The sequence below is a fragment of the Hermetia illucens genome, chromosome 5 (genome assembly GCF_905115235.1).
Source record: "Hermetia illucens chromosome 5, iHerIll2.2.curated.20191125, whole genome shotgun sequence".
Classification (NCBI taxonomy): Eukaryota; Metazoa; Arthropoda; class Insecta; order Diptera; family Stratiomyidae; genus Hermetia; species Hermetia illucens.
The window spans coordinates 3,188,181-3,215,006 of NC_051853.1; the positions used below are offsets into that span (position 1 = coordinate 3,188,181).

The window sequence follows — 26,826 nt, forward strand, 5'->3', positions numbered from 1 at the left end:
TGTATAAGTCCCCTGTGCTAGCCCTTCTCACCTGTATGAAGAATTGTTTGACAGTTTGTCTGAACTCCTTACCGTCAGATTCCCTTCCCTCCCTTTCTTCCTTTGTGGAGATTTCGACCTCCCCATGCTCAACTGGCCTAATCATCCTAGTCTTCCAATTCCTTCTAACAACCTCTCCCATTCTTCCCTCCCACTTTCTTCCTTTATGTATACTTGCTCTGCCCTTGAATTTCAATACCACCAAAAACTGCTTGGGCCGCACTCTCAATCTCTTCCTTTCCAACCTCCCCGAGCGCAACCTCTCTTTATTTCCTGGCACACCCCCGTATGTAAAAACCGACGCTCACCATCCGGCGGTTGAATTTGAAGCGGAGCTCCTTCGTTCAAAACCCAAAACCAAGCGTAAACCCACTAAGTTCAACTTCCGCAAAGCCAATTTTGACGGTCTGAACTCAGCTTTAGCGTCTTTCAACTGGGTACATATATTAAGTAATTCATCGTGTGATCAAGCTCTTAACACCTTCTACAATATCCTCTCTGATCTCCTCTCCTGTCATGTCCCTTCTTCCCTCCCTGCCTACGTTCTTACCCAACTTGGTTCACAACGAAACTTCATATTAACATTCGCTTGAAACATACACTGCCGAAGACGTTTCGGGGTTCTAAACAATGACGCCGACCTTGCTCACTTTAAAGCTATACGATCTACTGTGAAGTCAATGGTCAGAAAAGCGCGTAAAAGGTACCTATTGAGCGTCGAAGCCGCCCTTGCCCGCGGTAACTTAAAACCCTTTTGGTCTCACGTTCGCAACTCTCGTAATCCAACTCAATCTGTCCCTTCTTCTATTAGCTTCGCTGACTCCACTGCCCACTCTCCACAGCAATCCTGCGACCTTCTCTGCACCTACTTCTCTTCAGTGTTTTCTCCCCCCACAGACTCCTCCGAATCACTAGCCATTCCTCTCCTTACGCCTTCCTTGGTTGAGTTCCTCATTGGTAACCTTGACCCCAAAGTCGGACCTGGCCCCGATGGGCTTCCTAATCTCTTCCTCCTTAACTGTAGAAAACACATTTCCCTCCTCCCTTTGCATAATCTACAACAAAAGTCTAGATGAATGCTACTTTCCCCGTCTCTGGAAAGAGGCCCTTATCATTCCCATCCTCAAGAGCGGAGACCCTTCCATTGCTGTGAACTACCGCCCCATTTCCCTTCTCTCCTCTTGCTCCAAAATCCTAGAAGGATACGTCAACGACTGGTTGACCGCGCACTTCGGTCACCTCATTGTCAAAGAGCAGCATTGTTTCGTGAAACGTAGATCAACGGCTTCAAATCTTCTGGTCTTTACCAACTTTGTTGCAAAACGCTTGAATTCACGACAGGAGGTACATGCTGTTTATACTGATTTCTCCAAAGCCTTTGACACCGTTGACCATAACATTCTCATCTCTAAACTTTCTTCGCTAGACTTCCCTCCCTCAGTCATCTCCTGGCTTTCCTCCTATCTCTCATACCGTTCCTGCAAAGTTTCTTTTCATGGTCACTCATCTTGTTCCTTCCCTCCTTCCTCTGGTCTTCCCCAAGGTTCTACGCTTGGTCCCCTACTGTTCCTGTTTTTCATCAATGACCTCGCCTTCATCCTCACCTGTCCGTATTTGCTTTACGCAGACGACCTTAAATTGTTTGCCTCTGTTTCCTCTCCATTGGACTGTGCTCTCTTACAATCCAACCTTGATAATTTAGCCCGTTGGTGTTCGGTCAACAAGCTAACACTGAATGTCACCAAATGCCACTGGATACGCTATTCCCTGAAACCCTCCCCATCATCCTTTTCCTATTCTCTCAGTGGTCAACCCCTTTCACTACTGATCTTCTTCAAAGGCCTGGGTGTAATATTCGACGATAAACTTCGTTTCAATTCCCACTTCGTTGACATCATCAATAGAGCTTCCAAAATGTTTGGTTTTATCCTACGTTCCTCGTCCGACTTTACCTCAATCCAGCCCTCCCTAACACTCTTCAATTCCCTTGTCAAAAACATCCTTGAATATTGCTGTGTAGTCTGGTCCTCCTACCGCATCCGTGACGGCCGCGCTCTTGAAGCTGTACAACGCAAATTCACCCGGACCCTCTTTTACAAAAAGAACCTTCCACGGGTTGATTATCCGTCACGACTTCGCACCCTCAATCTCCCCTCCCTACAGCAACGCCGTATCTTCCTTGATATGTGTACTCTTTTCAAACTCTGCAATGGTCTGATGGACTGCTCCGCCAACTACTTCGATGGATCAGTGACCTTGTATACACTGCTTCTTACCAGCTTTGGATGGCTACTAGTCCAGATGGATTTAACGGATATCTCTTCAGTGCTTTGCTGAGAGTGCCTGATTATTGAATTTTTCCAGCATTTTATTTGGGAGTTCGACGTTACCGTGCTACAGTGAAGCGGTCTATCCCCCATCAGACGAACTATCTGCTGCCCATGTTACCAGAATGCGCGACCCAATTCAAGCGCACGGATTGCTACCTGGAGCGGGTTTCAGATGTAGTATATAGTGTTGTAGTTAGGATTCCACGAGCATCTCGGACACGGGCTGGAGTGAATGCTATGGATCTCCGTTGCTTAGAAGCACATTTCCTCTGTTGATCTCGCTCGGCTGTTGGAGAACAGGGAGAGACGTTGTGTTCTGTGCTGGATATCCGCACTAATTTTTTTACAGGTATTTTTGCTGACTTCAAGTTCTCCGAGAATATTCCTCTAATGTCCAAATGCGGCCAACCCTGATGCATGTTTGATAGGCTGTGTTGTTTCAGCGTTATTTTTTACGCATATTTGCGGACCATAGCCACATAGCCTATCCTTAGTGCTGTATGGTTCATGTGGAACACCAATTCGGGGTATTTACTTCTGCAGTTCACACTACACATTGGTATACAGACCGTTCTAGCCAGCCACCTCTTAAGAAGCATCTATTCAGACTATGAAGCAGATGGTGACTCACAAGAATAGTTTAATTCTGGCCGACAGACTTGTTCGACAGGACGTGTGCTGCCTATTGCAGATCCTTATTTGTTTGTCTGTTCTGTGCTATTATATACTGTCGTGTAGGCGTCCGGGTAAAAATCGTGGTGGTGACTGGCACCTTCATGACCACGTCCAGCGGTCCCTCTTATGTATAATCATTTCCGATCCGCATTCTTGTTTTGGACCCGATTTACATGCTCACATGTAACGCCGCCTAGACTCTTATTGGTGTTCGAATGGTGTTCTCACCATCTTCATGACCGTATTTTGTGGGGAATATTTGCGCATACATCCTTTTTCTATTCTGCTCATAAACTCTGACTCACAGTCTTCCTCGCTGGCGAGGAAATTCGTCTGAACCAGAGCTCCAAGAAGATTCCGTCCAGGAGCCGTCCGGTTTTTTAAGAAAGGATGTACTCCTGTGTTCCTCGGACAGAATCTTATTAAGGCTCACAGATTCGCTGATGTTGTCAATGTTCTGACAATTGTCCAACCAGGGCCACCTCTTGGTAGTTTCGATGGCCGACTTGTACTTCTTCAGGCAGTCCTTGTATGGCTGCCAATATTTATGCCTTTAGCAGATGCTGATAATTTGCCTGGTTATTTTCCTGGGGCTGGACAAATCTTTATTGCACCACAATAGCAGTGTCTTCTTGCTCTATTTAGCAGGGCACAGGACTCCATCTGCCGTGCCAGTATTATGAATTAGCGTACCGCAGAGTGTGTTCTTGATAATTTGATCAAACTCCCTCCAGTCGATCCTCTTGGAGTCTCTGCCGCGAGATCTAGGCTGAAAAATAGTTAATTATGATCTGAGTTGGACCTCTAGTCAGACGCTCTCCAGTTCTTCGAATTCTTAGGATCCCATTGGCGGTTACTAGGTTCATATCAAGGGCCTCCTCCCAACCTTTACATACCATACCATACTTCTAAAAAGGAGGTGTAAAATTTTTTCACTGAGTGTGCCATCATCATCAACGGCACAACAACCGGTACCCGGTCTAGGGCTGCCTTAATAAGGAACTCCAGACATCCCGATTTTGCACTGAGGTCCACCAATTCGATATTCCTAAAAGCTGTCTGGCATCCTGGCCTACGCGACAGTCATGGTATCGCTCACAGATTTCGTCGTTATGTAGGCTTCAGAATCGCGCATTCTCATGTAGGGGACCAAAAATTCTTCGGAGGAGTCTTCTCTCGAATGCGGGCAAGAGTTCGCAATTCTTCTTGCTAAGAACCCAAGTCTCCGAGGAATACATGAGGACTGGCAAGATCATTGTCTTGTACAGTAAGGGCTTTGACCCTACGGTGAGACGTTTCGAACGGAACCGGTTTTGTAAGCTGAAATAGGCTCTGTTGGCTGACAACAACCGTGCGCGGATTTCATCATCCTAGCTGTTATCGGTTGTGATTTTCGACCCTAGATAGGACTATCAACGGTTTCAAAGTTTTATTCTCCTATCTTTATTCTTCCCGTTTGACCGGTGCGGTTTGATGTTATTGGTTGGTTGGTTTTCGGTGCTGACGTTGCCACCTTATACGTTGTCTTACCTTCATTGATGTGGAGCCCAAGATTTCGCTTCGCCTGCTCGATCTGAATAAAGGTAGTTTGTACATCTCGGGTGGTTCTTCCCATAATGTCGATATTGTCAGCATAGACCAGTAATTGGGTGAACTTAAAGGGGATCGTACTTCTTGCATTTACGTAATTAGTACTTTTCGAAACTGATGTTAGTTTTTACATTGGTTGAAATGGGGAGGAGTACGAAGGTCCGTAATGGGTCAGTTACTTCAAGGACCATTTCTTAAAAACTACCCAACCCAAATATCTGAAAAGAAATATGGAGGTCCATGCACATGGTATCTAGGCTTCAAAATACTCTCCACACCGGTACCTGAAGCGATTAGCTTGCTTCCCGACGATGCAATTAACATATTGTAATAGAAGCAGTGTTTCTAATCCAGTATTCACTATTTCCAAGCATTTGCGCGTCTCCACCTTTTGACGCCGCATGTTTTCGGAAATGTGTCACACATTTTCTTCGAGGCACTTGAGGCTTCTAATAGCCCATAAAGAGCCAGTTTGCAGACTCGATTCTGCTTTTTCTGGATTCAGCGAGTTGCTTTCACGTGGATTTCCACATTGACTTTCCATATGTAACAAAAAGATCTTTCCAGTTATCATTCGGGAATATTATCCTTAAGGTGGCAAGTGTTTCAATCAGAGAACATAGGTTTCCTCGTATGTACAGCCTATGCAGACCTTTTAATTTTCGTCCTGTAAATTTCATTTTCTCTGCAAGATAGGTCTGTCTCTCCTTGATTGTGTAGACCCATTCTAATTTTGCTGTGTGTGTGTATGCCTGGTTCGCAAAATTTTCACGTGTCTCCAGGGGTTTTCCAGCCTTTCGCTTTAAGGCAACAATGAAGGCCACTGCTCCTTCAAGAATTCTCCTCCGTCAAAATTTCCGCGGGGCTTCTTTCTTCTTCCAGCGTTCTGTTATTTCCGGGTTTGTTCTCTTGTCTTTCTTGATGCACTGAAGTGGCGAGGAAGGGAAGGCAACAACCTTGTCGACCAAACCAAAACCAAGTGACTGAGGAGAACCTCCACTTGGTGGCCTCGGGAAACGCTGTACTCATTATGGTTTGCTGGGTGGCTGGCTCCAAGGGGAATCCGGAAAACGCCTGGATTCATATGTCTCCGGAGAATTCCTGGTTTATGTGCGTTTAGGTCAGTTATAGCAGTTGCCCCCTAGTGGAGTTTGATGGGAGTTGTGGCTATGTCCAAAGGCACAGAGATCTTCAGAGCTCAAATGCAGTGTTGCATTTCAACACAAGTGAGGTACTACGTAGTTTGGTGGACATTTAGGTAGATTTTACAGCCATCAGTATGAATAATCTGTACCATACACCCTCTGAAGACTGGTACCGTTGTGCTTGTCTGAAAGGGGCTCTGATTCTGGTCACAAAATCAATGCCTGCCTCAAGAAGATGGTGGGGTTAAGTCAACTTGACAGGTACCTATAACAAACTACCAAGAAATAACCTTAGAACCGGAAGCAAGTTTCGTTAAAAACTACGCCTTTCGAAAATTGTCCTGTTTTTCAGGCGCATAATCTGTGCTGTTACAAGCCAAGAAGCATTCTTTGCAATGGGACTCAAATTATCCTAAAACTAGTTTCTTTAATAATTTTAGAAATGACGCATCCGAATTCTCAACGGTTTTGCAAGACCACATAACTACTATATATATAGCCACCTAATTTATTGAAATACGCTGCTATCTATCCATCTTAAGGATAGGTCTATTCATATATTCTGTAACCGTGCTATGCTAGGAGGTGGTTCTAATGAAAAAATCAAACACTCATCTGTAATGTTATAAGGAGATAGGATAATCAGATCGATCATCTTAAGTGGCCGACAACGACCTAGAGGGCAGAGCTATCCCAGAAACCTAAAAAAAATTGGCTAAGTTGACGGTGAAGGTCCGCCCGCAAAGATTGAAGCTCCATCAAAGTGCTCACTCGACACGTTCTTGCACGCCTCTGTGCTAGCCAGGCTCGGGAATGTGGGGGGGGGGGTCCTTTGAGCGCTTTGATCCCTCACGCTTCATTACTACAAATCAACGTGTCTATTCCGATGCGTGGCTCCGCACCGGAATCCAAAATAGACATTAATAGGGACTTCGCGACGGCCTATCGAATAGCAACCCGAACGCGAACTAAAATTGGAAAACAAAATAAAAAAAACGGCTCAACCGCGCGCGTGGAGCCGTACGTCTCCGGATCCGAGTGCCGCGATCAAAGAGGGGAAGATTCACGACGGATCACAGTCTCAATTATTGCCTCTTCTGTCTCAGGCCAGTTTATCATTTTTGAGGATGTCCCTTCAAAAAGGTTCCGCGGTAGTAAGGAGGAAAAGAAAGGGAGGAAGTCCTCAAATTACACCAGAATTACTCAACCATCATTATATATTATCATTCAAACAAAAAAAAAATAAAAGCAAATTTATAAACATAAATAATAACAAAAATAGAAATAAAAAAAAAATATTAGGCCTACAAATAACTTCTGTCGGTTTTCACAATAGATGGCGTAGCTTGTTTTTTATTCCATTGATCCACATTTCCAAACATTCATCGGAAAGCTACTGTCAATAGGCGCAAACGTCAGTATAAATTATTTAATTGAAGTGTAAACAACAATACTTTTTTCATCAACGAAAATGGCCAATTTTGTACCAAATAATGTATTTTTGCGGGGAGTTCTACTTCATTATTTCAATATGAAGAAAAAAGCAACCGAAAGTCATCACATTTTGGTGGAAGTTTATGGTGACCATGCTCTATCTGAACGAACGTGTCAGAGGTGGTTTGGACGATTTAAAAGTGGCAATTTTGACTTGGAAGACGAAGAGCGCGCCAGAAGGCCAACAATTTTTGAAGATGAAGAATTAGAGGCATTGCTCCACCAAGATCCATCGCAAATGGAAGAAGAACTTGGAAAAACACTTGGAGTCACTCAGCAAGCCATTTCCAACCGTTTAAAAGCAACGGGAATTATCCGAAAGGTCAGAAATTGGGTTCCGTATGAACTGAAGCCAAGAGACGTCGAACGCCGTTTTTTCACGTGCGAACAACTGCTCCAACGACAAGAAAGGAAGGGTTTTCTGCATCGAATAGTTACTGGCGATGAAAAGTGGATCCATTACGATAATCCCAAGCGTCGGGCAACGTGGGGATGCCCCGGCCATGCCTCATCATCGACGGCCAAAGCGAATATTCATGGTGAGAAGATCATGCCGTGTATATGGTGGGACCAGCAGGGTGTGGTATACTATGAACTGCTAAAACCGAACGAAACGGTCACGGGCAAATTCTACCGATGTCAAATGATGCGTTTGAGCCGCGAACTCAAGAAAAAAAGGCCGCAATACCAGCAAAGGCATGATAAAGTTATTTTGCAACATGACAATGCTCGTCCACATGTTGCACAATCCGTTAAAACATATCTAGAAACGTTGAAATGGGAAGTCCTACCCCACCCGCTGTACTCTCCAGACATTGCTCCTTCTGATTACCATTTGTTCCGGTCGATGCAGCATGGCTTGGCTGACCAGCACTTCTCCAATTACGACGAACTCAAAAAATGGCTCGATGAGTGGGTAGCGGCCAAGCAGGCCAATTTTTGGCGCGATGGTATCTATGAATTGTCTGAAAGATAGAAGAAAGTTGTGACTAGCGATGGGCAATACTTTGAACAATGAATGTATAACCAATTTTTCACAATAAAGCTTCAAATTGAAAGAAAAAACCGACAGAACTTATTTGTATGCCCTATAATTAAATTGAATTCAAGAAATAAAGAAAAAAAAACTAAAGGAGAAAACAAAAAAATGTATCAAAAACAAAAAAAATTAAAAGATACAAAAAAAAAATTACTCAGGTCGTCACTCCGAGCTCGTGATGATTCTGGTACAATTTCTAAAATATTTTATAAAAACAATTATAAAAAAAATTAATTCATCTGTATCTACTTATGTTATTGGCACCAAGCAGGCGTATTGCTTAAATTCTTACAGAAACGATTAATATATTATGCTAGAATCCACACGTTTCTTAGCTGTTCAAATTCTGTCATTTCCTACGAACGAGAACCTTTCCGGAATTTCTCCCCAACGTTCGAAACTTCCAACAAATAACGTCTCAAAAAAACAAAGCACTCTCGTTTTTGCCTGTGCATTTATCACTCCTTTGCTTCTTCACAAGCCAAACAAGAAAAACCTCCTCCACTGCTTCTTCACAAATCAAACAAGAAAACTCCTCCTGGCCCTCGACCTTCCGTTTTCCTCGTTCCTCGCGAAAATCTTTTCCTCTTCTTCTCAAACCAAAACGACTTTTTCTTTCTTCAACCCAGCTGTCACCTCTTCCACTCCTCAGCCAAAAAAAAAAACCCCTGTAAGGTTGTGTTGGTCAAAGCCTCCACGCGGAACAGGAATTGGTTGATGGGCAAAGTTTTCAATGTGCCATCAAAAACCAAGTCCCAGGATGCCAAAATTGAATAAACATGATCCTGGCATCCATACGACGAATCGTGAGAGTCGGTAAAATTGAAGATGTAGTCGAGTCTGGATCTGTCGTCATGTCGGTGAAATTTCTCGGATCCGGACCTGTCTTCAAGTCCGTAAAAACCAACGTCACGTCTATGGTCATGTATGTAAAAATTGTCTTTATTCCGTCCATAGTCACGTCTGTCCTCAAAATGTACTGCACGAGTTGAAGCAGGCTGATGTTGAGCTGTCTGATGCACTGAGTGCGTGTTCGGATTCGAGTCTCGAAGCGCAACAAATAGCTCTCGAACCAATCCTTCAACTCGTGGAGCGTCCGTCGCCCTAGCATCCCGCGTGGAAGGATCAACCCAACCCACAGGATCTCTCCTCGCCGCCTCATGCCACCGTCAGTCGTCACGGCGTGCTGGCAGGTCAAGCTCAGCTGAGCTCCACTGACCTGGAGGTAACGTGGAAGGGAGACGATACAGGTCGCAAGACCCGTGATCTAGTCGATGTGACATGTCGTTAATAAAATTTAAAAAAAATAAAATAAAATTGGAAACCACCAAAAGGAAGTCCAAAAAAAAAAGGAAAAGAAGCGGAATTATAAGGTGCAAAAGATAACGTTTAAAGCGAAAAAAAAACGAAGTAGAAAGAAAGTTAAAGTTAAAATAGTCGAATCAATCGAAAAGAGAAAGAAAAGAAAAAAAAACAAGGCAAAAGAAAGAAAATAATGAAAAAGAAGAAAGAAAATGAATTACGAGGACTCCTCTCTCCCTAAATTGTCAACTCCATATGCAATTCCCGCTAAACTCTAGGATGACCAAAAAGCCATCCCAACCTCATAAATTTTTTTCATATGTGTGCAGAAAACTTCCACAAACAGTGTTTTTTCATGAAGAGACAACAATCGAGTTGCTCCCCGTCGCAGAGTATATAAAAAAAAAACAAGCAAAAAGGGATCGCGAGAATTCAATCTTCCTCGTCTGAAGTCAGAGAACAAAGTGAAGATGAATCATTGAGGACGGAACGACACAGCATATAGCCGACTACCTCCGTATTCCATCAAGGACTCATCTCACCCATCACTTCATCCCTACGAAGAAGACAGAATATTTAATTCTTTTCAAATTCTGAAACGAAGAGAAAGATAGGGAAGGACACTCCTCAGAACCTCGGACGGCAATACCTTTCAGCTTATAGCCGCGAAGGCTCGTAGATCCAGAGGCTTCTGGAAGGCAATCACCTACGAGACGTATCTCAAGACAAACACAACAAACGACTAGCTCTTATGGTATTCTACCAAGAATAGGACAGGAAACTCTACGTTACAAGGTGGGAAAGGAAATTGAGGCTTAGGAACACTTGCTTCCGGGGAAAAAGGCGTGAAACCTAAAACTAGAAATCTGAAGGCAAGTGTGCGTGGAGCCTAGCCGGGAATAATATTGAGAATCTATTGATTCTCTATCCGACACCACCAGTCGAAGTTGTGAGCCGGAATAGGCTATCTTCCACTTGATTCAGCAAACCTGCAAATAATAAATTAGGCCTGAATCCAGAAAATGTTTGGCCCCACTTTGGGCGCCATTTGTAATGTTATAAGGAGATAGGATAATCAGATCAATCATCCTAAGTGGCCGACAACGACCTAGAGGGCAGAACTATCCCAGAAACCTAAAAAAAATTGGCTAAGTTGACCGTGAAGGTCCGCCCGCAAAGATTGAAGCTCCATCAAAGCGCTCAAAGGACCCCCCCCCCACATTCCCGAGCCTGGCTAGCACAGAGGCGTGCAAGAACATATCGAGCGAGCACTTTGATGGAGCTTCAATCTTTGCGGGCGGACCTTCACGGTCAACTTAGCCAATTTTTTTTAGGTTTCTGGGATAGCTCTGCCCTCTAGGTCGTTGTCGGCCACTTAGGATGATCGATCTGATCTTCTTATCCACCTAATTTCATTACACATCATATAAAGTGATTTGACTTCTTTCAAGGCAACCGTATCATTGCCGCAGGAAAATCCCTTATTGCTGAAACGTTCTTAATATTTGGGTATCTGGGCAGTTTTCTTCTTGGCAATGAACAGGATTTTGCCTTTTTTAGTTCAGGATTCTTCATTCTAAACAGGGTACCAATTCGACGAAGAGCAACCGATAATTTCAGCCATACCACACCTACAAATTCGCCAATAATAGCAGGATTTCTACTAAACTTTTCAATATTGTCCATATCATGGCATATGGTGCTGCAAAATTTTCTTTTTTTAGGATGATATTAAGAGGGTTTCCCAATTAATTTTCAAAATAAAATAATATACTATTCTGATTTCACAAATCCATTATTCCACCAAATTTCGGTCCAATAGCTGCAACTGTTTTCGAGAAAAATACGATAGACCTACAAGCGTTTAAAATTGGGTGAATGAATAGCTTTTTTTACTAATTACTGGAAGACATGTAGCTATTGTGGGTAAACGTTTATAAATTAAACGCGATTTGTAGCTAACAATTAAACTTTTTATTTAACTCAAATTACAAACACGCGGAATTGAAATTATAACTGTCGATTGAACGAGAGGATCTGACAGTTGACGGATATGTCTATGATAACTTATGACAGCATTGTCACACCCCTACATCACTCTCCCCCGAGTGACATTGCCGTCACGATGACTTTTCGCTGGAGGATAAGTGTGTTTCGGTGGCGGTCTGGAATACAAATATGTTCGTTTAAGATCCTGGTGAGTTTTATTTTCGTCATTCAGGAAGAAGGCTGGCTTTAGTCGTTCTGTTGAGACGTTGAAGTTCTTTCCATTAACTTCAATTCGAAATAGACGATTGGTGATTCGTTCGATAACAGGATGCGGACCTGAGTAAGGTGGCGATAATGATGTACGAACTCGATCATCTCGTAGAAATACGTGTGTGGCAGAACTTAAGTTTCGGTGTACGAATTCGACAGGTTTGTTGTGATGTGCTGATTGTGTTGGACGAATATTACGCATTTGTTCTCGTAGTTGATTCACGAATTGAGCTGGATTATCGTCAACAGTTTGATCATCGAAAAATTCACCTGGCAGTCGTACAGTGGATCCATACATGAGCTCGGCACATGATGCGTTTAAATCATCCTTGTAACACGATCGTAGTCCAAGTAGAATGGTTGGTAAAGAATCGACCCAGTTTTTGTTTCCGTAACACATTATTGCTGCTTTCAGGGAACGATGCCATCTCTCAAGGATGCCGTTGGAAGCTGGATGGTATGCCGAGGTTCTTGTTCGTTCGCAACCGATTAGTTTCGCGAGTGATTGGAATAGTGCCGATTCAAACTGGGATCCTTGATCCGTTGTAATTATTCGTGGCACTCCGAATCTGGCTATCCAATTGTTGTAAAAAGTTTCGGCGACTGTATTCGCTGTCTGGTCGCTTATCGGTATTGCCTCCGGCCAACGAGAGAATCGATCTATCATCGTCAAACAATATTTGAAACCTTTCGAGAGTGGGAACGGGCCAACTATGTCGATGTGTACCTGATCGAATCGACCATCGGAAATGGTGATATGCTGAGGAACGTTCTTCGTGTGTCTGCTTACCTTCGAACGTTGACACGGTATGCATGTTCGGCACCATAACAGGATGTCTTTACGCATATTCGGCCAGACGAATTTGTTGCAAATTTGTCGCGATGTGGAACGTCCGCTTGGATGAGCGAGCTGGTGAATAGTGTCGAATACTTTTCGTCGAAGTTGGGTAGGGATGTAAGGTCGGACTTTACTGTCGGTTACATCACAATAAACTGGAAGTTGTCCTGCAGTCTGTATTGCTTGTAGTTTTAATGATGTTGTGTTGCTATTTAGTAAGGCTTGAAGTTCTTGATCTTGTTGCTGTTCATGCGATAGTTTGTCTGCGGTGAACGAAGATGGTATGGAAATGGCGTCAACTCGTGATAGTAAGTCGGCGACTATGTTGCTCTTTCCTGGTATGTGGCTGATATGCGTTGAAAATTGCGATATATAACTTAGCGGGCGTATTTGACGAGGCGAAGCATGATTTGGTTTTTGAGAGAAAGCATAAACGAGAGGCTTGTGATCGGTTTTTATGCAAAAATTTGATCCTTCCAGTATATATTGGAAGTGTTTGATAGTGGCGAAGATAGCTAGCAGCTCTCGATCGTAGGTGCTATATTTCTTTTCTGCTAGGCTGAGTTTTCGTTTGAAAAACGCCAATGGTTTCCACTCTCCGTCTTGATACTGCTCTAAAGACGCGCCGATGGCTACATCAGAGGTATCAGTGGTAATTGAAAGCGGGGCGTTTGGTTTAAAATGCACTAAAAGAGTGGCGTTCGGATGGAAAGTCTGGCCTGCATTCCTCAGACCGAACGTCATGACCAGAAATTCAAAGAGGCCGAAAGAGGTAATGACGGCAGTCTTCTCGATATCTTCTTCAGCCATTAATATTTGATAGAACGCACGTATGAGGTCGATTTTTGAGAAAACTTTCTTACCTGCCAAACCAGCAGTTGCGTCGTGAATGTGACGGATCGGATATCTGTCTGGAACTGTGACAGCGTTTAGCCCGCGGTAGTCCCCGCAGGATCGCCAGGATCCGTCTTTCTTGGGGGCCAAATGTAACGGGCTAGCCCAAGGACTCGAAGATGGGCGGCAAATGCCCTGCTCCAACATATATTCGAATTCTTTCCGAGCTATTTCCAACTTATCTGGTGTAAGACGCCTAGCGCGAGCTGCTACGGGAGGGCCGATGGTTTTTATAAAGTGTCGAACGTTACTTGCAGGTTTTTTGTTAATTGAGCTCGGGTTCGTTATACTAGGAAATTGTTTCAGTAGTTGGTGATACGGGGAGTCGTTGTGAACGGTGAAAATTCCACTGTGGGTCGTTCTTTTGACAACACAAGACGTTCCGAGTTTTGTCGTGGTGTCAATGAGACGTTTGTTTAATACATCGACTAACAGTCCATGTTGTTTTAAAAAATCGGCTCCCAGTATCGGACGGGCGACATCAGCAATTTGGAAAATCCATTTGTATGGCCGACGGAGGCCGAGATTTAAACATATCAGTTTTTCTCCGAAAGTCGAAATGGTGGAACCGTTGGCAGCGAAGAGACGTAGGCTTTTCGGTTTTAAAGTTTCGCGAATCAGCCTTCGGGGAAAAACAGAAATTTCGGCACCTGAATCTATGAGATAGCGTATGTTGGTTGTTTTGTCGGCAATAAATAGGCGATTTTCTAGGCAGTCGTTGCTGGTCGCCTCATTCAACAACGACTTTGCTAGTTTTCCGGGTTTGTATATGTGCATGGCTTGATGCACTTTATCGCTGCTGCACCGAACTTTCGATGATAGCGACATCTTCTTTTTTTCTTCAGCCTTTGTCGCGTTCACAAACGGGGTCGGCTCGTCGTGATCGGCTTCGCCATTTGGCTCTATCGAATGCCTGATCTGGGTGCAATCTCGAGGCTTTCAGATCCCCATCCAGCGTATTTTCGATGATAGCGACATATTTGTGGAAAACTGCGTGTTGCTGACCTCGATTTTTGTCTGCTTTGCGACGAACTGCGATTACGATTTCGAGATTCGTGAAATTGAGAGCTTCGATCACGTTTGAGGTTTTGTATTTCTGCACGCAGCGATCGGATTTCCTCTCTCAATGAGTTTAGATCATTAAAAGTATTCGTGGAAAGCTGCTGAACAGATTCGATTTGGGGTTCACGAGCATCTAAAATCTTGTCAGCGATCTCAGCGAGTTTGTCGTTATCGGTGCTGTCCATCGAGGCAAGAATAGCACGGATATTTTCGGGAAGCCGTTGCATCCATATCGATTGTAACAGTTCGGATCCAACTTTATCTCCTGCGAGCAGTTTCATGTTGCGCAGCAAACCGGATGGTCTCTGATCACCCAGTTCGACATCATTTAGCAATTTTCGGAGTCGTTTGCCTTCGGATTCAGTAAACTGTTTGATGAGACGTGTTTTAATCATGTTGTAGTGATCTTTTTCGGGTGGGGACTCGATGATATCGGCGACTTGTTCGAGAATGGAATAGTCTAGTTCACAAACGAGTTTATTGAATTTGGTCTGATTGGATCGAATGTTGTGAACGAGGAATTGGGCCTCGATTTGGGCGAACCAGAGCGCCGGTCGAGATTTCCAAAATTCGGGAAATTTGACTTTACGAATTTCTGCGATTTCCTCGTTGATTTGCAACGCATCCGAAGCATCGCTGAATTTGTCGGCATCCGACTCAGGCATAGCGATTTTGGGAAAAATTTTTTAGAGAATAGTTTCCGGGGTCACCACTGTAGCTATTGTGGGTAAACGTTTATAAATTAAACGCAATTTGTAGCTAACAATTAAACTTTTTATTTAACTCAAATTACAAACACGCGGAATTGAAATTATAACTGTCGATTGAGCGAGAGGATCTGACAGTTGACGGATATGTTTATGACAACTTATGACAGCATTGTCACACCCCTACAGACACATGTCGGAAACACTTGTCGGAAAGCCACAAGGGCTCTGATGACTTGCAGATCCATAGCAGGAAAAAAATGGGGTTGCAGCCCGAAGATACTACTTTGGATATATACTGCAATAGTAAGGCCAATGATTACCTATGGAGCGGTAATCTGGGCAGAAAGAACCCAACTCAGCACACAAGCCAGGTAATTACATAAGCTCCAAAGGCTGGCTTGCGTGTGTATCAGTGGGGCAATGAGGACATGCCCAACGGCATCTCTGGAGATCCTTCTGGGATTAACCCCTCTCCATCTGCACATACAGATGCAGGCAAGGAGATCAATATTCAGGATGGCCGGTAGTATGAGTGAGGCGGGGAGCTGCCTAAATCCTGATACCGAGGGACAACATGACAACGAGGTTTCACTTCGATAAAAAGTTTGAAACACGCTGGAGTAACAAGGCAAACTGGGAGAGAGTGGCTGCGACATACGGCTTAAACCAGCAACTGATTACTTGGTACACTGACGGATCCCTCACAGCAGAGGGAGCGGGTGCCGGTGTCATTGGTCCAAGGAAAATGTACTTTGAGCCAATGGGCAGGTACACTAGCATATTCCAGGCGGAAATTTACGCCATAGACAAATGTGCCTCCTTTAATCTGCAAAGGAACTACAGGGGGCAGAACATAGCTATTCTCACCGATAGCCAAGAAGCGATCAAGGCACTTAGGTCAAACCAGGTGAACTCTAAACTGGTATGGGAATGCCTTGAGAGACTGAATACACTCGGCTCGTCCAACAAGGTCTGGATACTTTGGGTTCCAGGCCATGCTGGGTTGGAAGGCAATGAGGCAGCGGATGAACTAGCCAAGAAGGGAGCAGGGATTCCTTTACATGGGCCAGAACCCTTCTGTGGAATCGGGAACGGTTTCATGGCTATGAATCTATGAAACGAAGAGAACTGGTTGAGGGAACTATATTGGGCGGGCCTACCAGGGATGGAGCAGTCCAGGGTGCTTATTGGGGGATACGAACCCATGCGTACAAAGGATTGCTTAAACCTCACCAGAAAGAACCTCCGAATCATAGTGGGAATTCTTACTGGTTATTGTCGGCTGAACTATCACCTAGGGAAGCTAGGGATATTTACGGACACTGTCTGCAGGTTTTGTGAGGAGGAGGACGAAGCCTATATGCACGTCCTGGGACAGTGTCCGGCACTTGTGCAAAGTAGGTCGATACCTCTGGGAGAGCACTTAATACCAGATTCAAAGCTGAAACATCTGGAAGTGGGGAACATACTAAAGTTCCTAACGGTTACAGGCCTGCTTGAGATACTATGATCAACAGGTACACTATAACCAGTAAAAGGGGCACAATAGTTCTCCAAGGACGCGGTGCGACTTTCCCTTAACTGAATAATAATACTGATTACTGCCATGGAGATGATTTATCAGTTTCCATTTTTTTCGAAATTCTTTTGGATTCGACAGTAAAAGGCAGCGAAAAACTCCCTGAATTTTAAAAGCGGATCGAAAAGTGGAACTGGAGAGCGATATTCCAATTGCTATGCATTCTTCCCAAAACAAAATCTCAACTAAATCAATTTCAAATGATGGAAATAATATCATTTCAAAGAAAGCACAAATTTTTCGCTTCATTTCCTTTGCGCCGTATTATGGACTTTATAAAAATTTCGTTAGTTATCCCGAATGGATCAAAGCTGTGGGTTACGAGAAATTAGCATCAATACAATCAAGTAAATTGGAAGGGTCCTTAGAAATCCTGAAACTCCGGACTCAAGTGTAAAATCCCCGAAAAAAAATCTTTTTTTCAGATAATTTTTCTGCTGCGTGCATCAAATCCTTGAAATGCCAAACAAGAAAGGAAGAAAACCAATAGAGCTTTTGCCCGTACTACTGACCCATCTCTTCTCCCCATGCGCCATTTTTTGTTGGTCTCCTCCCGATGAATAGAAAAAAAGGCGGAAGGAGAGCATTCAGCAGACGGACGTTATTAAATTACAGCCATCACACAAAAGGATTTTTTTTTCGTTTTGCTGAACTAGAGAGAGACAGCTCAAGAGAGTGATGGAAATTTTTTTTTCAAAAAAAGAAAAGGTTTTCCACGGGTAATTTGGTCTCTGGCAACCTTTTTTCTTCGCTCGCTGTTTGCCTTTTAACCCTCCTCTGGTTCTCAATTTGCTTGTCATAGTCCAAGGCAAGATTCTATAACTATTTCGCTCCCTATGGTTTTTGCCGGATTGAATTTTCCATTAGATTCGAACGACCGAAAAGATGGCTTAAACCTTTCATCATACTCATCTAAAACGGATAAATCCTGGCTTTTTCAAAGGATGTTGGTAAAAGTGGATGAGGACTGGAAATAGGGAAATAGAGGGTGGTTGTTTTCCAGTACTTAGTGCGGGTCTAGCAATTGGATGTACAAGCAACACTACATGTGCATAGACAGCAAATATAGAGTTCCAAGAATACACTTGTTGAAAACCTATTTATAGTGACAAAATACAAAATGTCGCACTTATATTAGGGTTGATTACTTTAAGAGTATTGGATAATGTTGAGGGATGATTCTTGAAGAAAGAGCAAGAAAGGAATTCTCCGACGATTAACTACAATATTTGTAGTAAGGTGAAAGGAAAACTGGGTCCATCGGAAAATTGACTAGCAAAGTTTTTGACTATTATATTTTCCTCAGCTCGTCGTGGTCTGTTTCGCCATTTGGTTCGTTGTTTCGGCCGGCCGTTTGGTCACTGACCATCGACTTCGATGTTCAGACCAATCTTGGCAAGTGAATTCTCGTTAGCGTGAATTACGTGACCACACTATCGAAGACGCCTCTCTCGCAGGTTTTCCACGATACCCCCATATCAACCGTGGATATCCTCATTTCGGATGTTATCAAGGCATGACACGCCACTAATCCAATGCAAAATCTTCGTCTGCATTACCGCAAGATGCCGTTCATTGCCTTTTATAGTCGGCCAACACTCAGAACTACAGAGAGCGGCAGGGCGAACGACGTTGATCATAAAGAACACCAGTTGTTGAACGGCAATTTCGTGGCGCAATTCTTCATTGGCTGATAGTGTTGACCCGAGATATTCAAATCGCTCAGTTCTGGGCAGATCACCGCCGCTGACAGTGTGCATGTTTCATGGGGATCGATTGTCAAAAAATCAGTTTTAATTAGATTCAGTCTGAGGCCGTGTTGTTCGATCCGACGATGTTCTTTCTAACGACATTAAGCATCATCCTAGCTTGATTGAAATAAATTATTTATCTATCTAGTTTTTGTGTCAAGTAGAAAATTTTATACTAATTGTTAGCAACAAGCCCTTGCAAACCATTATGTAAAAAATTAGGGTTCCGTGGCCAGCTAGATGCTATCACTCCTCTTCGGGACGTGACCGACCACCTGCGCAGTATCCGAGAAAAGAGCATTTTTGATGACGGTCCCATGCTTATTACTATTCTCAGGCGTGTTACTAAGTTAATCTGCTGTTCGATCAGCGAAATAGTTATCACACTGTCGAGCGACGGCTGGGTCGTACAAGCGGTTGATGTTGAACTAAGGGGGTCACAGCTCCCTAACCCTGCGAGAAGTGGCGGACGCAGCACACAAGAGAACATAAGTGACCATCAGATGGTAATCCCTTTCGAGGCCGATGTCAGTGCCATGGGGCGCAGCAGGGTTAACAACATTCGAAAACACGTTGAAGTGATTTATTCCTAAAATATCAACGAAAGGGTTCTTTTAGAATTAAGTCTTGAGATAATTCAAGATATTTGACAAGAAGGCTTATGCAAGTGAATTCCCCCCAACGAAATACCATTCCTAAAGCCTCTCTTGTTATGCACATGAAATAATGTTATCCCACATTAGACAGTCTCAGAAAGGAGACCTTATGCTGGAGCTCAAGAAATCCAAGGATATAACGGCGGATAAATTCTTCAACCAAACTGGCAAGTTTTTAGGATAGGAAGCCGAAATCAGGACTAACAGACCGGAAACTTCTATAGTCCGCAAGGATATAGGCTGTGTCGCCTTAGAGAGCAGGTGTCGCTGAAGCGGCGTTTTAGATGCTTGGTTTCGGTCATATCGCGAAGGCATGAGGGCGACATCACCAAGGACTTTCGAGCAGTTCCAAATTGCCTACTGTGGAAAAGGAAGGAGGGGGTGTACCATCGGCACATTGCAAGGAGCAGCAGATGTCCAGAATACAGGAAAACGCTTAGCAAAAGTCGCAAATGAGGTTGATTCAAAACAAACCTCAACCGCTCCGGGGCGGCGCAGGATCTACCCTCGCAAATCATCCGCAAGAAAAGCAGCGATGTAGCCATAATTACCATTTGGGTCAATTACCAAACAGGCCAGAAGCACTATGGGCTTGTGGAGAACAAGGAAATAATGGAGCACCCGGAGAGGGATTCGTCAGGGCAAAAATGAAAGGCGTCCACATCTACAGTTGCTATGCTCCACCCAGCACTACACTTGCGAAGTATGAGCAGATGCTTGCCGCTCTGGTTTTGAATGCAAGAGGACGTTAGCCGACCATAATAGCAGGCGATTTTAATGTGTGGGCTCTCGAGTGGGACAGCCGGGCAACTAATGTGAGGTGACGTGTTCTCCTCGAAGTATTTGCGGAACTAGACGTGATATTGTTGGAGCCTTGTACACTTTCCGGGGAAGGGGCCTGCGGTCTATAGTGGCCTTGATATACGTGAGCGCTACTTTTGCCAGTAGAGTCGCCTGGCATGTCAGTGAAGACTATACTCACAGAGACTACCAGAAAAAAATAACTGCTTTAAGCAGTTGTGTGACCATGCCGAAATAAACCTTGGGGCAGGACGTACAAAGTGGTAATGATAAGGCTGCTTAGATCACCCTGGGCGACCTGTTCGCGCCTCCTGACACAGATTATTACCACTCTGTTCTCTCATCATGAAAATAGGGGAAGGCGAACAGTTGTCCAACTAAATCAGAGCATAATACCTCCAGTCACTATGGAGGAACTGCGGGAAATTGTCGTAGGATTGGTGACAACAAGGCCCCAGGTTTGGATGGTATCCCCAACTGAGCTTTGAAACTGGCTAGGCTCAATCTTCTCGGCAACACCTTCGTGGCGTACCGAAAAGAAGGAGTATTCCTTGTCCAGTGGAAAAAATAAAAGTTAGTGTTGCTTCCAAAACCTGGTAAGCCACCTGGAAACCCGGGATCGTATCGTCCTATCTGCCTGCTGAATACAATGGGGAAGATGATGGAGAGAGTCATCTACAACAGACTTCTACCCAGCGTCTGAGCCAGCAATGGTTTGTTGGAACGCAATTTTTTTTTCAATGTGCCCCTTTATGGTGGACGCAATTAGCATGGTGATAAACCTGGCAAAAGGCGCACTAATTTCTGGCGGCTGTTGTGCCGTGTTGGCGTTGGATGTCAAAAACGCATTCAGTTCGGCTAACGAGAACAGAATTATAGTGGCGTTGGCTGACATAAGTGTCCCCGGATATTTAGCGAATTTGGTGGAAAACTACCTCTCAGGTACGGGATGGATGAGGGTCTCAAAGACTAAATTATCACAGGAATTGGTACTTGATCCCCTGTTGTGAAATATAATGGACAATATAATGGCGTGCTTGCTTTTCCTGTCCCAGAGGGGACTACGATTGTCGGCTTTGCTGATGACCTAGCTGCGGTTGTTACAGAAAACATCCAAAATATGTTGAGTTATTCGCGATGGAAACAGTAAGAGTGGTAAAGTCCTGGCTAGAAAGAACCGGGCTGACGTTGACGGAGCGATTTTAATAACGAACCGCAGGAAAAATAACTTTATGAAAGTGGGAGTCGTTGGATATACAGTCGTATAAAAGCTGGCTATCGAACACCTGGGAGTGATAATTGATACCAAATTGAGGTTTAGCGAACACCTAGAATAGGCATGCGAAAAGGCAGCCAGTGCCATCGCGGTACTTGCAAAAAGTTTGGCGAAAATTGTTGGGCCAAAACGCTGTCGGAGGCTGCTTCTAGTTGGAGTGGTGCGTTCCATCTTGCTTTACTCGTCACCTGCGTGAGCTGAGCTGCCAGCAAAATCTCAGAGACGGAAGCAGGTGAACTCGGCTTACCAGTTGATGGGTTTGAGGGTTTGCAGTGCGTTTGAAACCACATCAGAGGAGGCGACGTCTCCTCATGGGAGCAACGCAGTCCGTCCTTCTCTATGGTGCGGAGGTATGGGCTGATGCCCTTGACAAGGAGGTGCATCGTAAACGCCTCGCTCAAGTGCAGAGGCGGGGAGCTTTGCGAGTGGCGTCTGCTTATCGCACCGTCTCCGAACTGATTGCGGGAGTGATCCCCGTTGCCCTCCTTGCCAAGGAACGCAAAGCTATCTATCGCCGTGAGGGCGAAAACTTAAGAGAAATGGTCGCCCGTGAAGAACGTCAACGCACCCTTAACGAGTGGCAACTTTCTTGGCAAAATGAGCCAAGGGGCAAGTGGACTGCGCGGCTCATGGTTGAACAGAAAGCGCGGTGAGATTGATTACTTCCTTACCCAACTTCTAAGTGGGCATGGAGGTTTTCGTCTTACCTGCACAGGGTTGGGAAGGCGCGATCTTCTGATTGTGTGTTCTGCAACAGAGTGGCGGATGACGCTGAACACACCTTTTTCTCTTGCGAGAGGTGGGACGGCCTCCGTCAGCAGCTTTATGCAGACATAGGGGAGCTCTCTCCAGACAACATTGTCAGAGAGATGCTGAAGAGCGCTGGCAGCTGGAATCGTATTACGCATTATGTTCGGGCTCTTCTTACTATGAAGAAGATTGAACTCGACCGGCAGAGGGATCGGACGGTAAGGGGTTCCCTGAACTAATAACTCCCTTCCTCCCCTCCCCCCCCCCCCCGTTGGTGAAAGGGATTTCCTGACTTCAAGGCTCCCAAAGCCGGGAGAGTGAGAGGGCTAGCCCGAAGTAATGTGTCAAACGGTTCCAGGCTAGTTCTCTGATGACAGGGAGGTGTTTAGTTGGTAGTCCGCCAGCGTGCTGTTGCGGGAGTCCAACACTCTGTGCGTAAACGCGTTCACCTACCCACCTACCCTACTAAAAAAAAAACACATCAGAGGAGGCAGTAGTGGTTGTGCCAGGCATTATTCCTATCGACATTTTGGCGAATGAAATGAGTGTTCTGTATCATGCAAGACTTGTGGAGGGGCACACAGACCGTAGAAATGCGGCAAGGTCAGAGTCGCATGATCGCAGATGGGACGAGTCTACGAAGGTTTGGTGGACGCACAGGCTCATTCCCAACATTAGGGTAGTGGCTTGAGGAGAATCATGGGGAGACCAACTACCACATTACCCAGTTCTTCACGGGACACGGTACAGGCATTATTTGCACCGCTTTGGGTTGGATGATTCTCCGAATTGTCCTAGAAGCGGTGGCATACCGAAGGATGTGGACCATGTGATGTTTCACTCCCCAAGATTTGCAATGGAGAGGATGAGTCTAAACCAAGTTTTGGGCAGGAGCATGAGCCCGGAGAACTTAGTTGTGGAAATTCTGAAGTCCGAGGAGAACTGGCTTACGGTTTGCTCTGCAATCATGCAAATACAGAAGGAGTTTCTGAACGAGCAAAAAAGGAGGAAAGCCGAAAGGAAGAGTAGGACGAGTGCGTAAGGACAAACATACCTCGCGAAGTAATGTCTAAATGGTGGTCCCGCGGGGCTGGCGTTGGGGAGACCGGGGGTGGTTTTTAGTAGATGCGACTCCCACGTGCGACCGCTGTAGTTCTGGCGTTTGTGGGGTGGAGCTGAGGCGGACGTGTCTTTCTAAGATTTTCCACCTCCGGGGGGGGGGGGGGGTTTAAGATAATTAAATCAATAGCATTTCAGATCATTGCAATGAAAATACTTGCCCAGATGAATGCGAAAAGATTCCTATACAACAATTGGCAGCGGAATGAGTACAGGATACGTAGAGCATGCACAAAGGCAGTCCCGGTTTGCAACTCTCACCTGAAACTTTCAATCAGTGAGTTCACAATAAACAGAGGGGAGCCCGCACTGTTATAAAAATAAATCGCAACCACTCTCCGAATGAAGAAGCATTCAAATTTTACGACAATAAACAACTCTAGCTAGTTCTACGCTGTATAAACAGAGATCCTTGCCAATGCTCTCATCTGCAATATATCCATTGTCTCTGCACCGCCATCCATCCCCGTGGAAGCAGCTTCAGTAGGAACAGTAGTTAGTTTTGTAGATACACGTTTCTGTTGTTTCAGTGTCTTTGACTTTTGGAAACTCCCTCTTTCTGCTGGAATTTCCAAAAACAACAAAACTTACAACAATAACAATGGCGGTAAGAATAAGTCGCAGTTTCAGCGGATACACTTCTATGGAGATACATACGGGGCTGTCGTACGGGCGCCATATTACACTTATGGGATGAGTTTGGATAGTGTTTATACATCACATATAGTTGCTACGGAATGAAGCCATAGATATCGGGGATGACAGTGACACTGAAGGTAAATACCGCATATGTGAAATAACAAGGCACCATCACCAATTTCGTATGAATTGAACAGTCTCCTCCTAAAAACAGGACGATTTTGTCCCAGCATCCATGAAGCCTGCAAGTTTTAAAGGATTCTTGCTGGGGTTGGATGAGAGCTTAGCCATGAAAGACGCATCCGGCGGGGGTATATGTATCACCCTTGCTCCAATTAGGCTTTGTGATCCAACAACAACGAGTAGTAATTTTTTTTGACCCTCTAATTGTGATGAAGATGGAACCCACTCTCTTTCGGGATGTCCTTTAATGCCTGCTTATGAACCCCGCAGAAAAATTTCTACACAGATTGTAAAACTGAATCCTTAGTGAAAGCTCGTTTTCTCCGTGGATTTTCCGAGCTCGTTTTATAAATATACGACAGGTTGGAGAGAGCGTTTAGAAGGATTACAAGGATGTAAAATGATGTCACGCTTCAGAATATGTCAAGGAAACCGTAAAGTGCACACACTAGAACTTCAACCTTTACAATGGAGCAATGGATGAAACTGTGTATTTACCATATATGGAAAACAGGACATACATATATCATTCAGGGACGCAGACAACTGCTACCCAGTTACAGCTATACCGGCAGCAATGCCACCTTTTGTCTTCACCTTGACGATTTGAATTTGAATGCTGCGAAGCGTATACACCAAGCAACGAACATAATTTCAAGAATTTCCCACCACCCTCGGATTAAATCTAAAAATGCATTTTCCAAGAGGAAACCAACGATTCGGTAACGGCAGGACTCGTAAATTTCGTGGAAGGGACAACATGTGAACTTTAATTATACTCAAGTTGGTCTACATCCGCTTTAAAAGGATGGCGGACAGGCAAGAGGGTTGAATGTTTTCCACCTTATTAATCCCCCCCCCCCCGGAATGCATGGTCCGGAAGAAGATACTTAGTGCCAGGTCCGGACTATACGGTGGATGCGATAGGACATCCCATCCGAGACCGATCTTTGTCCTGGTGCAACACAACACCATTCCTATTGACTTATTCTGGCCAATTGTCTGCTTCAAACGGTCGAGTTGCTCACAGTAGAGGACCGAATTGAAGGTCTGGCCATAGTTGAGCAGTTCATAGTAGATGATTCCCTTCCAATCCCACCAAACACACAGCAAAACCTTCCTGGCCGTCAATCCGGGCTTGGCGATGGTTTGGGCCGGCTCGCCGTGCTTCGAACACGATCTTTTTCACTTGAGGTTGTCCTACGGGATCTACTTTTCATCACCAGTCACCATCCGCTTCAAAAATGGGTCGAATTTGTTCCGTTTCAGCAGTGCATGGCAGGCGTTGATTCCGTCCAAAAGATTTTCTTGCGTCAACTCGTATGGCACCCAAACATCCAGCTTTTTTGGAATCCAATCTTTCGCAAATGGTTCCAAATGATTTTGTGGTCTATACGCAGTTCCTGGCCAATCGAGCGAGTGCTCACATGCCGGTCTACTTGGATGATTGCGACGATTTTATCGGTTTCTACCAGTACGAGGTGTATCTTCAACATCCACTACACCAGAACGAAATCGATCGAACCAACGCTGTGCTGTGCGAATCGTTGCAGTATCGGGCCCATAAACTTCACAAAGTTTTTGGCCGTAACGTAAAATATGACGAATTTCTTCCTTGGTGGACTCCATCTTTGACGCGCTATAACTTGAGACTGAAACGTACGATCATAAAATTGTCACAGATTGTCGTCTTTAATTCGCCGTATAGTATGACCTGATGCGATAAGTACAACACAAGATTGTAGAAACATGAAAAAGTATGTTTTTAAGGTTTTACCCATTTATTCAACAAGCACCGAGAAGGTCGAGAGAAATAGTATGTAAAAGAGTCGGATGGCGTCGAATTTATATCCTTGCCGATCCATATAGTGACGTTACTTTGTTAAGCATATCAGCTGTTGAAAGGCGTTGCCATGTTGGTGCTGTCATGTCATTACCATGTCGCTACACTGCTCCCTCCTGAGTAGTTTTGACGGTTAACGGCTGGAAAACCACGTATCGAATATTACTCGCCTCTCACTCGCTGGTTTCGCTCTTGGTCCTACATACGTTTTGGGAGCCAAACTTATTAGTCGTTGGGCTGCTTCCGTTGGATCAGATGTTACTTCGAAATATGCAGGTTTTAGTCGCTCGACGCTGATATTTGTTGCTTTGCCCTGAATTTCCATTTTAAAAACGTTGTCGGAAAGTCTTTCTAACACCTTATATGGTCCTTCGTACGGATGTTCTAGCGGCTTCTTCACTCGATCAATCCGCACGAACACGTGTGAGCATGTAGAAAGATCCTTGTGGACAAACACCTTCCTTCTATCATGTCGAGAGATTGGCGTTGCACGAACTTGCGTCATATGGTGACGAAATTTCTCAACGAAAAATTTCGGATCGGGAGGCATTTCCTCGTCAAGAAAGAACTCTCCAGGAATGCGAATCGTGGTCCCATAGACTAGCTCAGCAGCTGTTGCGCCAATATCCTCCTTAACGCTTGTACGAAGACCGAGCAAAACCGTTGGCAAAACTTCGACCCATTCACGGTTGTTGTGGCACATAATAGCTGCTTTCATCGATCGGTGCCATCGCTCAATCAATCCGTTAGAAGCAGGATGGTATGCAGTGGTTCGAATCTTTTTGCAACCCACTAAGTGCGTCAGCGACTGGAAGATCAAGGATTCGAACTGGGATCCTTGGTCCGATGTTA

At 44.6% G+C, this 26,826-nt stretch overlaps 1 protein-coding gene across 10 annotated transcripts in view; it reads left to right on the top strand.

Moving 5' to 3' along the window:
* The window catches only part of LOC119656644 (zinc metalloproteinase-disintegrin-like jararhagin), a 973,582-nt gene that overhangs the window by 280,906 nt on the left and 665,850 nt on the right, over positions 1-26,826 (top strand). The gene's annotated exons all lie outside the window — the stretch shown is intronic.